Source organism: Rhineura floridana, chromosome 7 (assembly GCF_030035675.1).
Source record: "Rhineura floridana isolate rRhiFlo1 chromosome 7, rRhiFlo1.hap2, whole genome shotgun sequence".
Lineage (NCBI taxonomy): Eukaryota > Metazoa > Chordata > Lepidosauria > Squamata > Rhineuridae > Rhineura > Rhineura floridana.
The window spans coordinates 53,723,689-53,740,464 of NC_084486.1; positions in this window are offsets into that span (position 1 = coordinate 53,723,689).

The following is a 16,776-nucleotide window of genomic DNA, read 5'->3' on the forward strand; positions in this document are numbered from 1 at the left end:
TATAATAATTTACAATGTAGTCTTCTAGCTCAATACTGGAGAACACATATGGGAGAAATGCCAATCTGTCTAGCAATTTTTAGAACCAAAACTGAAACTAAATTTGTTAATATTAGCATAAATTTGGCAGTTTGTGTCCAGAATTTACTAAAAAACAGAGAGAGATACCATACAATTTTTAAAAAATGAATTGGTGTTCCTGTTTCCTGGGATTATTTGATGGATTTTACTGAGTTTAATAACATCTTGCAGCATTCATTTCCTGGGCAGAATCTGAAAGAAAGTAAAAAAACAACAACACAGTAACTACAAAATGCTCACAGTATAATTTAGGCCTGCATGTCTTGTGATCCACCAAGCAAAACATGGTCATCCTGCCATTTATGGGTGCTTATAAGGGGATTGACAAACATCTGCTTTTTGCTGACTGCTTCCTGGGACTACAAAAAGAGGCTGACAAGCACAATACGTGTCTGTTGGTCTTGGTGGGACATAAGGTGTACAGCCCTGCTAAAATGTGAAGTTATTCACAGAATAATCAGCTTGTAAATGTTAAGAAAAGAACTGAAACAAAGAAGAAATGCAACCTGTGACTAATATTTCAAATCTTAATACATCATCAAATATGTTCTAAGGATGTACAATTCTAAGGACAGGCAGTTATTATTCATTGTATCAGTGTGCTGTGAGAAATCATAATTGCTGGTTGCCCATATAGATTGATTAAACACAACTCATAAGGACCTCCCCCACCCCCCAAAAAGTGTGTTTGTGGATAAGGAGAATGGAGAGAAAAATGTAGTTTAATATCAGCAAGACTTTGCACACAGCTGAATAGCCATTTCCAATTTATTTTGTATCCAACATGTCAAATTAAGAATAAAAGATGTAAAACAAGAGGAAATTTTCAAATCAGTACCCAAACTACAGTAAGGCTTCAACAACTTTGACAATGGGTTGGAACCAAAGGGATGCTTCAGTGAGCAGAAGACATTTGTTTGCACAAATGATACCCAATTTCTACAGATTTTCTCCTCCAGCTGCATCACCCCACATCATATCTCTTTCTGTCCCTAAGGGTCCCTCAACTACTAGGAGAAGGGAATGCAATGGAAAAAAGGGGGCAGGAAATCCCTGTCCCATAAGGGCAAGTCCACTTGAGGTTCTCAGGATTCATCCCATTGTTTCTTTGTTATGAGCACCCAGTAAACATAAAAAGAGATTTCTTGAGAAAAATGAAAGAAATCAGCACAAAAAGTCCAGATGAGTCCACTCATCACCTTCAGTTATCAGCTCAGAGGTCATCTTGTATAGGTCTCACTCACAGACTGAGAGTGTGTCTACACTGGCTTTAACCATGTGCTCTGTGCTATTTCCATCTTAAGAATAGCACAGAAGGAGGTAGTTAGTTCCTCATTGCCCCTAGACAGAGAGAGGAACTTTGTTCCAGAGAACCCTGGAAAACATAGTTCTGTGTAGGGCTTAGGGAACTTTAACAGAATTATCAACATTCTACAATAACTAGGATCCTGTGGGGGACAGTTAAACCAATATAAAACGGCTGAACTAGTGGTGATATATCCTGACAGATCTCCCATTTTCGCCTTACACCACTGATAGGGGAATTAATGACTCTTCTGCAGCTGATCTCAGGAATCCCAAAGGCATACAACCACAGACATTCCCCTTTTTCTCTAGGGGCAATGATGAGCCAACTGCCTCTTTCCATGTTATGCTTGAGATGGAAATAGCACACATGGTAAAGCACCAAGAAACCAGGCAACCCTCTCCTACATGCATAATGTAGAGACAGCTTACAAAATACTTATCTTAGACACCACTATATTTTATTTATTTATTTTATTTATTATTTTATTTATATTCCGCCCTTCCTCCCAACAGGAGCCCAGGTACTATTCAAAGCACTATGTGCACAAGTCACTCTGCAAATGATGTAACATGGATTTATACATGTAGCATTCTATATATAGATGTTGGGGTGCATCAAAGCTTGTAATCAGTAACTGTCAGTGTGGCTGTAAGTATGGAAGAAACTGATCATCTAACTATAGCAAGGCAATATTATTTATGACTATATTGAAGACATTTTTCAAGTTTCAAGCTCAAGCATTTGGGGTTCACTTGTGAGGCACACAGAGACACTGGTTTGAAACAGAGTGCTTCAGTTTGGACATGGAGCTCCTATATAATTTTATCCTTTTATTTACATATTAGAAACAGCTTCCTATGAACAGCTATCCCTGCTCACTGAAACAACTGGAAAATCCAGGACCACACATATATATGCCTTGTAGTCCTGAGTTTGAATCAGGACATAAGTTCTTTAATTCTATCAAAGAATCTGCATAGAGACTAATTTTCTGTTTGTACATCATTGTCTTCTTCTTCTTTTCTGCCCTCGGCCATCCACAATTTGAAATAAAAACTCACTTTTGTCACAAACAAGCAGGAACGTTCAAAACAATAGCTGGTGGTTTTTTATAAAAAAGTAAACATTGGAGTTAAAACTCAAATTGGTATGGAAAATATACTCCAGAAAGTAATGTCTTAAAGACTTGGTGATTATTGACAAAAAAGTTAATATTATAAGGATGAATGGTAAAATGTGTACTCAAATCAATCAGTGACAAACAGATTTGATGACAGTTTGCTTAAACTCATCATCCTGATCTGAAAATCACAATTCCCATGATCTTGCTTTGAGTAGGAGCGTATGAGGATAATGGTGAATGGATAAAATGATTCCCATTTGACACTTAGCAGATGGTCCATTTGTCCTTGCAGTCAATTCTCAGTTGGGCATTAGACGTATAAGCCACCAGATGGCTAAGAAAAACAGACACCATGAGCAGCAGGAGTGGGTTACTGTTATAAATGTATTTTAGAAGGGGCAGAGGAAGAGGATACAATTTTCTGACAAATGTGCAATAGTTTACAAGTTGCAATAGTTTACAATTTAATAATTAAATTGTTCCACTACTTGGAATAATTGTTCCAAGTAGTGGACTTTACAATTTATCAATCTATTACTTTAAAACAAAAGCTTTAAATTTAAAGCATATTTTTTCATTCATAGGAAGAAATGCATTTTCCCCTCACAGCATTTATTTTGTGAAGGGATTTTTCTATACTTTGAAAACTAGCAATATTGGGAATTCACCTCCTCCCAAGTTAATCAATGATGTAGACACGGAAATGGAGCAGAATACCAGCTTATTGCCAGACTGTTTTTTTTTAAAAAGCTCCCTTACACTCTCCTATATGAAAGTTATAAACGACATGGAAGAGCCAGTCACATTTCCCACAGAAGGAAGGAAAAAAAAGAGAAAAAAGTTCTGAAGGAAATCAAGATAATATTAGAACAAATTACAGTAGGGCCCCACTCATATGGCGGGTTACGTTCCAGACCCCCACCTAAAATCGAAACCCGCCAAAAAGTGGAACTCCTTCAATAAAATAGTGCCCGGCACCCGAAAATGCTGTAAAAGCAGAACAAGCGCCGTATGAATGGGGCCTTACTCTAATTTTAGCCACCGTATTAGTGGAATGCCGAAAAAGGGGGCCGCCGAAAAGCGGGGCCCTACTGTATTTGAAACATTGGAATAATCATTCCAAAGGAATACTCTATCCTCAAATCTGAATGAGACAATAAGGTTAATGCTGCACAATACCTGGAGACTTGCATTCAGATCCCAGTTCTGTGAGAAACTATTTGAAGGTATTGTTGGTTCAGAAGGGGGCTGCAAGATTACTAAATATCATTAACTATTTATTTAGATGACTAAAAACAATAGAAACCATTACAGGCTTATCAAGTGATATGGAAGGGACTTGCTATGAACAAAAGGTAATGTAGGCAGCAGACAGATATACAAAACACAAAATATGCACAGAAAAATCTGAGGTCCATTTTTGCAAGATTCAAGTGCTACAGTTTCAAGACACTTCAGTGAGGATGGAAATATTTAACACTCATTTCCTAGATTCAGCTCCCTAGTGTGAGCAAAACATCTGACTTTTAAGCCTCACCCTGTTCCAATTCATCCTCATTTCTTGGTTGAATGTATAGGACTAGTCCTTAGGATGGTGATTTAATTGAGGCTGGATCCTTCTCTCCCTATTGTATCTGTGGCCTTTCTTTTGTGTTGGACTCCGTTTCTGACGGGTGGGGCATGTGCATGTCAGTACCCTACCCCAGCTGTCAGGGCAAATCACGTTGATGCCAATAGTAACTGTGCATTCCAAGAGAATGCGATCAACTATGATCATGCCTTTTGGAAATACTGCATTTTAACTGTTGCAAGCAACTCTGAATAATGCAAAAGCACCAGAAAGACAGGGCATACATCTCTAAATACAACAAAGAACCAAATAGTGTTGAAGTCCCAACTTACGCTGAAGTAGCCCAACCTGAGTATGCTTACTGTGCAATGGATATAAAGACATTCTGGATTAAAATTTCAAAAGGATGAGATACCAGAACCAATGTCAACTGGATATTCTTGAATAAGGAATCTTCCCCATCTTCTGAGCCCATGATGTTGTAGGGCAGTGAACTGTCACCTAAAATAAGGGTTTTTAGTGTTGGAATGTATGAGGTTCAACTCCAACTTGGTGGGTTGAGGCTACATGGGGTTAAAAAGGGTAGCTAGGGAGGAGACCTCCTTGTTGCCAGGCTATACCTGTCCTTTGATCCTTGCCGTCTCTCCCCCTCCTGCTAGACTGATATGCAAAGGATGTTTGATCCCAATTCCTTCCCACCTTTCCAGTGTTCCTTCCTTCTCTCTCGAGAGGGGAGGAGACATCTTTCCTTTGTCTCTCCCTCTCAACCAGCATGAGAGCTGCACTGGGACCAGTGTAGACTGCTCCAACATAGCTAGTTAGCCAGCCAGATATAGAACCCTTTCCTATTAAGCATGTACTTCCAGAATAAAGTAGTTGTTTCTTATTTTACAGCTTAAAGACTCTGTCTGACTAATTTGCAGGGAAGGTAGAATCTTAGCAAAGATTCAAACACACACAAGTAAGCTCGCTCAATATTCTTCGTTCCACAGCGCAACGCAACTCTGCTACGCAACTCAATAGAATTCCAACATTTAGCATCCTGAAGTCTCATAGATGTCCCATCAAAGCAGCTGAGGATGTTTGAGAGCTAGTTTAGTGTAAGTACTGCTGTGGATCATAGCTTCCAATAAGCAGTACTATTAAGACACCACTTCAGGATCTGTATGCATTCAATTGCTATGCTCTTCACAAAAAATGATTAAAGTGGGTGACAGAGAACAGATCACATTTTTGCTATTATCCACTTTCATCTTTATGGGCTTGTACAGGAAATTAAGCCCTAGATGGCAAAACATTTCAAAATGCAACTCGAGATTCCTAAATAAACAATACACAAGTAAAAGAGCAGATGCAAAATGACATGAGAGTCTGCATCATCATTCAGCCTTAAGGAAATCAGATACAGACAAGCTATAAAAATGTGGCTTATAAAAGAGGGGAGAATGTTGATTCACGGCTGCCCAGAAGTAGTGAAAAAGATTGCTTATTAAGTCAGCAAGCCCATGAAATTAATTTCCTCCCTTCCTCTGCAATTCTAATGGTGATTATGCTTGAGAAGGCTACACTAACCACAATGGGAAACGGAATTATGCATTTCCTGGAAGATCAATTCCATAAGTAAATCTAATTTACACCTCTAATATCTCACTGTCCTTAATCTGCTCCACCATTCACCATTCCTAACCTGTTGTGACCAAAATCAAATGCAGACATACTGTTCACAATTTAGTATGATGATGGGTTTACTGAAATACTTTTATCAGAGACAGGAAACAATCTTTCTTCTTTCTTGCCAAAATGGTTCAAAGTAAAGAAAAATGGTTCAAAGTAAAAAAATATGTATTTCATAAATATTTTTCAGTATCAGCTATTTTTAGTTTGGAAAATGGAACAGTTGATTTATGTTTCAAAGTTTAGGTGAAGAAACTGAACTAGGATGATCAACTTACTCATGAAAAGGCATTCTGATATGTTTAGAAGGAAATATATAATGTTTGAATTGTTTTTTGTTTTTTCCTGGTAATGGGTAGAATAAATAATTTGTTTTCTACATATGAAACAATTTTAAATGGTTTTTCATAATAATAATGGTGCTTCTGGGGGCTCTAAAAGAGTCCTTAACATCAGCTCCAAGCTCTTTTCTTTATGGGAACATCTATTTTTAATGGTATGCAGTATGATTTTGCCTATCTCAAAACAATTAAAGGGTTTCATATAACTAATGTCTTCAGACAGAATCATTTCAGTGACTTCAAATCATTCAAGCCTATATGTAGACAAGCAATATGTGAAAGAATCATAGTTCAGATTTCATTCTATAGAAACATGGACATTTTGAATGGAAGCAATATTTGTTATTTAAAATATTTATTGTCCACTTTTCATTGCCAAGGCAATTCCAGAGCGGGGTACATTAAAATTAAACCAGCAACATAAGATAAAACACAGCAATGATTACACACATTGGCTGTTTAGCAGCGTCAATAATATGTGCCGCTCCCTTAACACATTACAGTAGACTCAGTTCTTTTTTACACAAAAATTAGTCAGGGGTGGCAAAAGGCCAAATTCCCTTCTGGACAACCTTCTGAGGACCACATGCCCATGGTGGGTGGGGCCAGAGGCAAAAGTCGGTGGAACAATGAATGTAAATATTACCTCTGTTCAGTAGGCTAGTTTCAATGCACATTCACATACTCTCTGTCCTCCATCTAAACAAGCAAGAGGTATTATCAGAGTTCAAGGACACATTCCAGCTAAGGGTAAAGCAGGGCCAGTGAGGGCCAGTGAGGGAGATAAAGGGTATGGCCTGGGGAGAGTTCTGAGGGCCAAACTGAGAGGCCTGTAGGGCCACATTCGGTTCCCAGGTCTGAGGTTCCCTGTGGCTGCTGTAAGTAAACAGTAATGTATGAATCAATATACATTATTTTTGGTATGTCTCCCAATTTTTTTTGGTATGCATGTTATGTGATGTGTAAGAGCTTAAAATGTAGGAATTGTACTCATTGGAATATTTAAGAAGGTGAACTAGGGATATGCTTTGGGAGCTTTTGCTCTGATCTCTGCCCCACAGATTCTTCAGGGTCTAGACTTGGGCTCTACTCCATTCTCCCACCCAGGTAATCAAAATTTTCATTGCTAAAAGTTGCTGCCCTAAGAAAAATGCTTTTATAATGCTATGTAGGTGAGTTGTCCTGTCCTCCTCATTCTCCCCTCAGCCAAATTCTGTGACAAGGACAAGTGTTGTCTAGCACTGCTGTGTTGCATCTGGTGATGGTGCCCATTACCAAGCCATTCATGCATGCATAACACTGTACTATTGGGGAGCTTAATTCTCATCAAACTATATTAACATGGAGAATTGAAACCTGATCTTAAAATAAGCTTTGCTGTCAATAAGCTTTTCAAAAACCTGTTCTTATAGTGACTCTGACTTAAGATATTCATTCATTCATTCATTCATTCATTCATTCATTCATTCATTCATTCATTCATTCATGTCATGCTACAAGGATGGGAAATCCCCTTTCTCCCAATCATGGTGGTTTTCCCCTTTGAAAAAGTCAGACTGCCAATCTAATCTGATACATGCCCACTCAGAAGTAAGCCCCACTGAGTTCAATGGGACTTACTCCCAGAAAAGAGTGTTTGGGACTGCAGCCTAAGTAAATACAAAGAGATAAAAAGAGAAGAAAAACAAGGACATCAGTTACCAGAGATATACTTTTAGAGTTTTTTTTTTTGCTGGGGGTACATTTATGTTTTCATTTTCTTTGTTTTCTGACAACATGTGATTGAGGACAATGGAAACTGGCCACCAGCCTCCTGACCCTTGGCTTAGGGAAATGAACTGATTCTGAGAACCCTGAAGCTAAAGCAAGTGTCAGTGCTACCAACCAGGATGAGATGCCTTTACTAGAAGTACCTTTGCCTCTCTGGGTGGGACCTCAACACAGGGTGAAGGTGAGCAAGCATCCCCTTGTGCAATGAGGAGTCTTTTTCCTCTCTTCCCCCCTGCGTCCCCCTGCATCTTCCCAAACAGTTCAAGGGGGTTGGAGGACCCACCACAGCAGATTTTTGGAGCACAGAAGGGGCTGGAGAGAGAAGAGAAACCAGAAGTCAGAAACTGATCAGAAACACCAGAGTGTATCTTCAAGTCACCAAGGATTGCCCGATCAGTGCTATCTTTAAGCCCTGCTTTTGGCAGGGATTGGCTGCACTTGGGAGTGGAACCAACCCCAGTGGAGCTTGTATTTGGTACCAAATCTAAAAGATGCCAAATACAAACCCTGCCAAGGAACAATTGGGATCACATGTTAAGCATCCCAATTGTTCTTTTGCATCTTTATCTGCCCCACATCTGACCTCATATATGATTGTCAAGTGTGGGGTGGTTGAGTTTGGCATGGCAAAACTGGCCTCATGGGCCAAATTAGGACCCCAGCCAGGCCTAATCAGACCTGCAGGCTGGAGGTTTCACAGTGCTGGTTTCCAGGGCTAAAAAGGAAATATAAGTGGCCAATTTGGAATTATGGCAAGTGATTACTACCATCCCCCCCCTTTGGTTTCTACCTAGGATGGTCAAGTGCCCTACCTTATAAAAGACAGTCCTCTATTTGAAGGCCTGTCAGAGGATAATCCTCTGTCTGAAGGGCTGTCTGGTTCAAGTCTTGTTTAACGATGAAAAACCCTACAAAGGGAGCAGAGGGCCCTTGATGTTGCCCATCATCAGTTAGCACCTCAACAGCAGACTGAGAAGGCACTGGTCCCTGGCTTCCCCAATATTATTCATTTATTTATTTATTAGATTTACATCCTGCCTTTCCTCCTAGTAGAATCCCAGGGCAGCAAGTAGGAGCCCAGGGCTCTATGGTGAGATATATTGTTAATCCATTTAATTTCTCTTTAATTTATTATCTAACTTCTATTTAATGGTAACTATTTCTAAGCCTGCATCTATACACGTAAATTAGCGTAGGCAAATTTTATGAAAATCTAATGTCCTCCCTTGTCCTCTCTTTTTGGTGATGCATTTTCTCATGGCAACGTGTAAGTGGCCAATCTGATTCCACCCAGTGAACTTCATGGCAAAGCAGGTGAGTCTCCTGCAGATATATCAAGCATTCCTTACACAACACTGTGCACGTACAGATCATGGAGGCAGGTCACGACTACTGAACAATATTTAGGGCTGTACTGGAATCCAAAACTAGTTTATGAAAAACTCCACTTAAATTTAACAAAGCTTTAGAATATTGCTTGCTATTGTATGTCAGCTGTACATTTCACATATTTCTATAATGTGGACATAGAAACAAAACATTAAAATAAAAAGGAAATTGGGATAGCCCAGGAAACAGATGGCTATTCAGGGACCAAGCCATGACCTCACTAAATGTGGGTATCATTTTCATCTCTTATTTTCCTTGGTTTGAGGCTAAGTAATTGGATTAGATCATTACAATCTGGATTTGAATGCACAAGCAGTACAAACACAATTTAGACAATTATGACTTAACACAGTTTGACGAGAATTTCTGATGGGCTCCTCATCAAATAATGCCATTGTTTGAAGTTCACCTAGGACAATTTACACATGTTGTGATATTTATTATTTATAATCAGGACTCACAAATGTGTATCAGATGGACAAAATTTTATTTTTACTAAATCATGCCAAAACTAATCTTAAACAACTTTTCATTCAATACATAATAGTTATGGATTTTCAGTGGATGGGCCCCTTGGAAATTCAGTCTGGTTTTGAAATAATCTCATTCGTTATGTACACTGATTTAATATTCATTAATAATAAACAATATTAAAGAGGATGACTGACAAATTATATTTCTCCCTGACCAGAACACACACAAAAGACAGAACTTATTGGATTTTAAATTACTTTCTACATTTCTTTTATATTTAAACCTCAAAGTTTATCAGGGGAAATGAACATTTTTACTAATTAATTCACCCTCCCCCAACAACATGCGCCTAACAACTAAATGTAAATATTTTATATGTATATAAAATATTTGCTCTAACAGACCCCTAATTAACATTTTAAAAAGGATTTTCTGCTGAGACATAGTAGAAAGATTCAAATTCCCATTGTTATTTGCAGATCTGGAGTTTATATGCGTAAAGAAACATTAGAGTCTATATTGGTAAAGGATAGATATGGTTTGGACCATACTAACGTCCACCTGAAAATAAAAAGGAAAGAAAGATAAGGTGACTAAGTCTACAATCCTAAAATTGGCCAAAGGCTGCCTGAGAGGTCTCAGGATGCAGTGTGAGTGCTCCTCCCCTGGCAGAGAGGAGATCTCCTGATGGGGCGGCACTCTTGCCTTGAGAGGAATTGGTGATGTGTTGCTGGCAATAGGGCTTGAAGGGTGGGTGTGTTGTGATGGATTGTGGGAGACCTTGGATTTGAAACCACATGCCCTTGGCAAAACTATGCTGGCCTTGAAGCATAGTGATTTGCCATTCCATTAATGTCAATCAGAAGGAAAATAGGAGGGTGGGGGGAGGGAAAGAAGCAAAAAAATCTGCAAGAGCCACCCATTTCTGCCCTGGCAGGAGTGAACCACCAGGCTGAGAAAACAGCAGTTCCTCCATCATGGTAACTACCCCTCTCACCTTAGGATTGCTCAGCAACTCCTCTTTTTTTTTTTTAACCACCTAGTTATACACTTGATTTATTTCACAGTGTCTCTTCATTTGGCCACATTTTTTTACACCTATGTCAATCTGGAGTATGAATCTGATCTAAGGCAGTCCATATCTGGTCCCATCTCTGCTATCTCCTGCATTGTTCCAGAGCGCAGAGTTTATCCTGCTCGAGAAGGTGCTGAGGGAAGGAGGCATCAGTGGAAAATGCCTCCCCCCTTCCGGCAGCAGGATGTCTTGTGAGTAAGGCTCAACTCACAGAACTCTGGATCCAATAAATTAACAGCAAAAGGAATGGGCAAATCTGTCAGTTTTGGTTTCTCATTTTGCCAGTCATAATGTTAGTTCTCCACATTGCAGATCAGTTTTGATCTTTTTTTAAAGCCCTGATAAAAGTTTATTAGAATTGTTGTGTGATTTTCTCCTATTGTACACATTTTTGCAAATGAAGGGTTGTATTCAAAGTAGCACTAAGGAGAATGTTCTGTCAGTGCAATGATTTCTTCTTGCATGACAGATCATTCTCCCCCTCTCCTCCAGATCTGGGTGCACCCCTTAAATCTGTTCTGAGATTTTCCCTAACTCTCCGGAGCAGATTTGAGGATGGTACAGGGCATGCTCAGGGAGAGGAGAGGAGAGAAATCATTTTATGCTAACATAAATCCTTGCACTAGCATAACTTTTTAGTTGAATACTGCCCCAATTTTCTCTAATATAATGTATTTTTGTAAGCTGTCTTCACTTATACTGTATATGCATTTTTATGCACACTTTATCCTAGTATATGTATTTTTGTACACAGCATTTTGTTGGAAAACTGTATTACAAAAATCAGAGAAGTGCAAATTTGAAGGATGCCTGTGTTTTGGTTTTTTATTGTTCCAGAAAGTGCAAATAAGGTAGATTTGCCTTTAAAAGTGACGTGAATTGAATTTTGCCCCTATCGCTTTTACAGCAAATTCCATAACACAGGCTATCCTGTAGAAAACATATGGGAACCTGTGGCCTTGCAGCTGTCATTGGCTCTGCTGGAGCTGAAGAGAGTTGCAGCCTAACAACATCTGGAGAAACACAGGCTCCACATCCCTGCTATAATAATAATAATAATAAACTTTAATTTATAGGCCGCCTATCTAGCCAGTGGCCACTCTATAGAACTTGAGAAGTGCTCCACACTAGCGCAGCTAGTCTTCTGGATATTACTGGTGTTGTGAATATGAGGGATGGAGTAATGAAGGCAAGGGAGCCAATAAAGTTTGCATGAAGGCTCCTTAGAAATTAAACAGTTCTCCATACTTAATATTAATAATTAATATTCATTACTGTCTATAAAGCCACATGTGCCAAAAGTCTTCTAAATACATTTTTATATTCAGCAAGAATAAATCAAAAACTTTGAAATGAATGTGCAATAGGAAGTAACAAATCATCAATGAATCAAAACCCAAATGCAAAAGCATGATGTTGAAAGCCACAGCTTTACAATATCATGCTTTCATCAAATCTTTACTCAGGCTAATCCGGAGCTTTTTTTTGTTCTATGAATATTTATAGTTTGCATAATGATCATGGTGAAAATGTGTGTTTAAATATCCCATTACATAAAAAATGCCTACACATAAAATGGAGGCATACATTTTAAAGTGAAATTGAAATATTCAAAAAGGCTCAAGGGTGAAGGGTTAACAAATAAGGGTTCTTTTTAAAATAAAAAAGCACCATTTTAATTTGAACATTATAGTCAAAATTGTCCTCACACTGACAAGATCTGAAGTTAAATTCATTTACATTTATGCAAACATATATTGGGACATGGTATAGCATAGCATCCAAGAGTGTGATCTAGGTCCAAATATCAACTCCACTCAGCTATGAATTCACTATGTTGCCTTAAGCAAGCTGCTGTTCACTCAGCCTCATCTTCTTTGCCCATTGACAATATGGGGATAATACCAGATACCTTAAATGAAGTATAAGTACTGTTAAGTAAAGTCCTTTAAGTACTTATTAAATGCTAAGTAATATTAGGGGTAAAAAACCCCACACAACCAGACCACAATCCCCCAGGGACTTCCACTATGTCTCCATTATTAAAATTAATGGGACTTTCCCAAGAAACCAAATGTGTCCCTACTAGGGCTGGTTGCAAATAGTCCCTCACTTTCCTGGCCCATTCACTGACTATAGAAGTGTTTGTGTTTTAGGGCAGAGCCCTAAACTCCACAGTCCTCCTGCTCCCAGAATGCCCTAGAGTGGTGTTACATCATGATCTAGCCTCTGTCCAGGGGGCATTCTGGGGGAAAATGGCATCCCCCACTCTGTTCCAGGGCATTTTGGGGTGCAGAAAATATTCGGTATTATAAAAATACCAGAGAGAAATAGGAACTAATTTGGTTGGTCCTATTTCTTAGCTGAGATATACAAATACAAGCAGCAGAATGAGAATGTAAACCAGGCCCACCTTTCTCTATATAAATAACAACAGACACAACCTTCTTAGGTAAAAGATAAAACATTTACTCACAAATTCTTCATATGTTCAGAAACATAGGCTCTAGCTTAGATGAACGAAAAATATAGAAGTCTCAGTCCATCTTGGTGTTTGTATTGATGCTTTTAGCAGAGAACATCATGCCATGCGGCCTCTCTCAAAGGTAGGAAGATCAGCAATAGAGAATATTCAAAAATCCCCCAGGACAAAGGAGGAGGAAGTCAGGTAAGTAACCCCAGCCATTAGGAAGTTACATCATGGTAAAACAGGTACATGGGATATTTCCCCAAATATCCCTTAAAGGGAACATGCAACATTTGCCTATTCCAACAGAAAATGGTGACTGGCAGCAATGAGGAGTCATGGAAAACACCAGTGAGCTCCCACCCAACTGTTAGCCTCCTGAAATGCAAAGAAGAGAGGTGTTTTGTTCTTCTTTCACATACAACCCCATCTGCAAATTCAGCCAAAGGTTCTCAAATGAAAATATTCAGCACAGCACAGTTCCTATGCTGATCCTATTTCTTTCAAGGGGAGATAGTAATTCTAATTCCATTTCTTCAAGGGCTCATATCTGTATCTCAATACCTCTCATGGTAAGATCATTGTCCCAACAGTATTCCCCCAAATATTTGCTTCCCAAGGACAACGTTGACAGAGCAGATAGACAGACAGAAAGAACTCCCCCTGACAAAAGAGTAGTAAATTATAATCACCAATGGTGCTGATTATCAGGGCATTTACCAAGAACAGGGATAGGGAAACTGTGGCTCTCCAGATGTTGTTGGGCTACAGGTTCCATTGTCCCCAGCTAGGTTAGCCAGGGGTCAAAGATGATGGAATCTGTAGTCCAACAACATCTGGAGGGCCACAAGTTCCCAATCTCTGGTACAAAGTATATCAGCACCAGTGGAGATTGGTTGGATATATGGTGCTATTCCCTTACTGCTAAGTAAGGCAGGAACCTTCCCTCATAAAAATGTCCATCCCTGCAGTGTTATAAACAATAGGCACTATCCAGGTGGTGCTCTAGTGCTCCTGAAAGAATTTGTTTATCCGGTAGAGGTTCCTGCTGAAATAAGAGATGGGAATGTATTTTTTTCTGATTGCTCTTTCCCACTGCAGTTCCCCCTTCAATCACCTGCCCCCCTTTTTGGAGTATCTCTCAACTCTCCAGAGCCCGCACATAGGGAGTATTGGAGGCTGCAGAGATATCTACAAAATTTGCCTCCCTTTCTCTTCTGTTAGGAGACACCTCTGCTAGATCAAAAACTCTCCTAACAACGGGATTCTACCTACATTTCATCCATAAATAGTGAATATATGAATTATGAATCACCTAGTTTACTAAAACATGCTGTATATGATAAGTAATGTAAATACTAGAAGGTAGTAGTAATTTCCCAAAGGGAGCAGAGTTCAGTAATGATTCTATAGGACTATGTGGGATCGAAATCACAGACAGTGAACTCCACATGATCCTATCTGAAAATGACATCCACCAAAGACAAACAACTATTGATCTTAATCACACAACACCCATTAAAACCATGATTCATTGAGAAGCTTGAGTCACTGCAATGCTGATCAACACACTTTTCCCTTTTATTGTTCCCAGAAGCAACCTTGTACAATCATTCTCTTTGCCCCTGCCATGTGCTTCTGTTTGAAAACTCAACTTCCATCACAGCAGGGTTTGTCTAATCAATGAACCATATCAAGAGTCAGGCAGGTTTATGGAGCGATCACAGACTAGTCTTTTGGTTTGCGAAGAAGCCTTCTTCCCCAAAGGTTGTTTCTTCAAATGGCAGTCTCTTGCCTGCAGACATTTTCCAAGCTTTCCCAGTCTACAAACAAAAATGTGACTAAACACTGGGCTCTTGTCTGCTGGCTCCCATAGGCAAGGGCATCCCAGTGAATTGCTGGCAGATGGGAGCAATCAATTCTTTACCAATAAATGCTATCCCTGCCTCGAATGCAACAGCTGTGAAGAAGCTTAACAGATGTAAGGGCCCTTTTAAAATGGTAATTAAAGTGGTTAACCCTTCCAGGAACACACCACTGACTAGATGCAAAGGGTTATCAGAAGAACTGTATGTACTGAAAAGGCTCTGTAAGAATCAACGATCTAAGGAGATTCTAGAAGTATCATTAGATTTACAAGCACCAAAAATCTGTGTATCAGTTCATGTCAACAGTTCCAGGCAAATTTTGTGAAAGTCCAGGGAATGGCCCTTTAAACATGTTTGTTGCATAGATATTTTCCCAATTTTTGGATGTATACCAGTGAATATTTAATAACCTCATTTAAGGGATGGTCAGCATTCACTAGTTTATCTCTGAGTTTTCATATTTTATTTAAAAATGGCTGGGATTCTCTTCATTCACATGTGAATGTTAACATTCACCCATTTTGGACTTTCACGGTAGAATATAGGTGGATCAAGCTACTGATGCCTGCAAATATCCAATCAATATAGGCTTGGTGGGGAAAACACCAATTTGTGTTGCCTTTGTACTTTATAATATACACACATATGCTTTCCTATTATAATATGTTCATATGTTATGTTTTTTTGTATATTGGACACCACTTAATTTTTTTTAATGTTAAGCATTCTAGAAACTCCCATATAGAGAAAATGTGAAACATGCACTGACTCTCAAACAGAATATTATAGTTTAATACTAACAGTTTTGTAAAGAGTGAAACGTTTCAACCTTCAATGGAGTTTGATTTTGCAAATTTATCCACCTATGACCAGTTTATTTTTATGATGAAAGCCTGTTTGCCATTGACATTTTAACTGACCACAGTAATAGAGCAGAGGTTTTTTTTTTTTTTAATTACTTAGTAAAGCACAGCAGGGACATTTTTCAAATTGTTTGCCAGTGGGAATAAATGAAACAGTAATGAGAAACTGAAGCTTCACTATAACCAACCTATTTCCCCAGCTGTGCTGTAAAAGCTACATTGGACTTAATCGCCAAACCATGATGTCATTATTCCTGCCTCAGGAACTTCATCTAATCTCATCACAGGAGGTTGTAAATTCAGGCTGGCAGTGTCAACTCAGTGCACTTCAGCTTCTCTAAAATGAATGAAACACTGAAGGCGAAGCACCAGACATCCTTTGCTTGTAAATATTCAGGCAATTTTTATTGGGCAGGGTTAATCTCCACTGGCATATTCATTTATGCATACATTTTCAACACATTATTTGAAGGAGTGAAGAAGTTAGAAGATATTTTGCATTTATATGTGAAACCACAACAACTTTCCTCTGAGCAATGAGCAACAGAGGAAAATGAAGCTCAAAGTGTTCAGTTAAAAACAATGGTCATGTCTCCACATCACAGTAAGCCATAAAGCATCACTTATCTAGCATGTGTACATTGCACCCCCTTAGCATCTTCCTGCTGGCATTGGGGAGAAACAAACCATGACCCCGGGTTAGTATTATGTCACAGCCAGGGATTATGGTTTCTTTCACTCCAAATATACCATGATGATAAGTCAAGGTTTG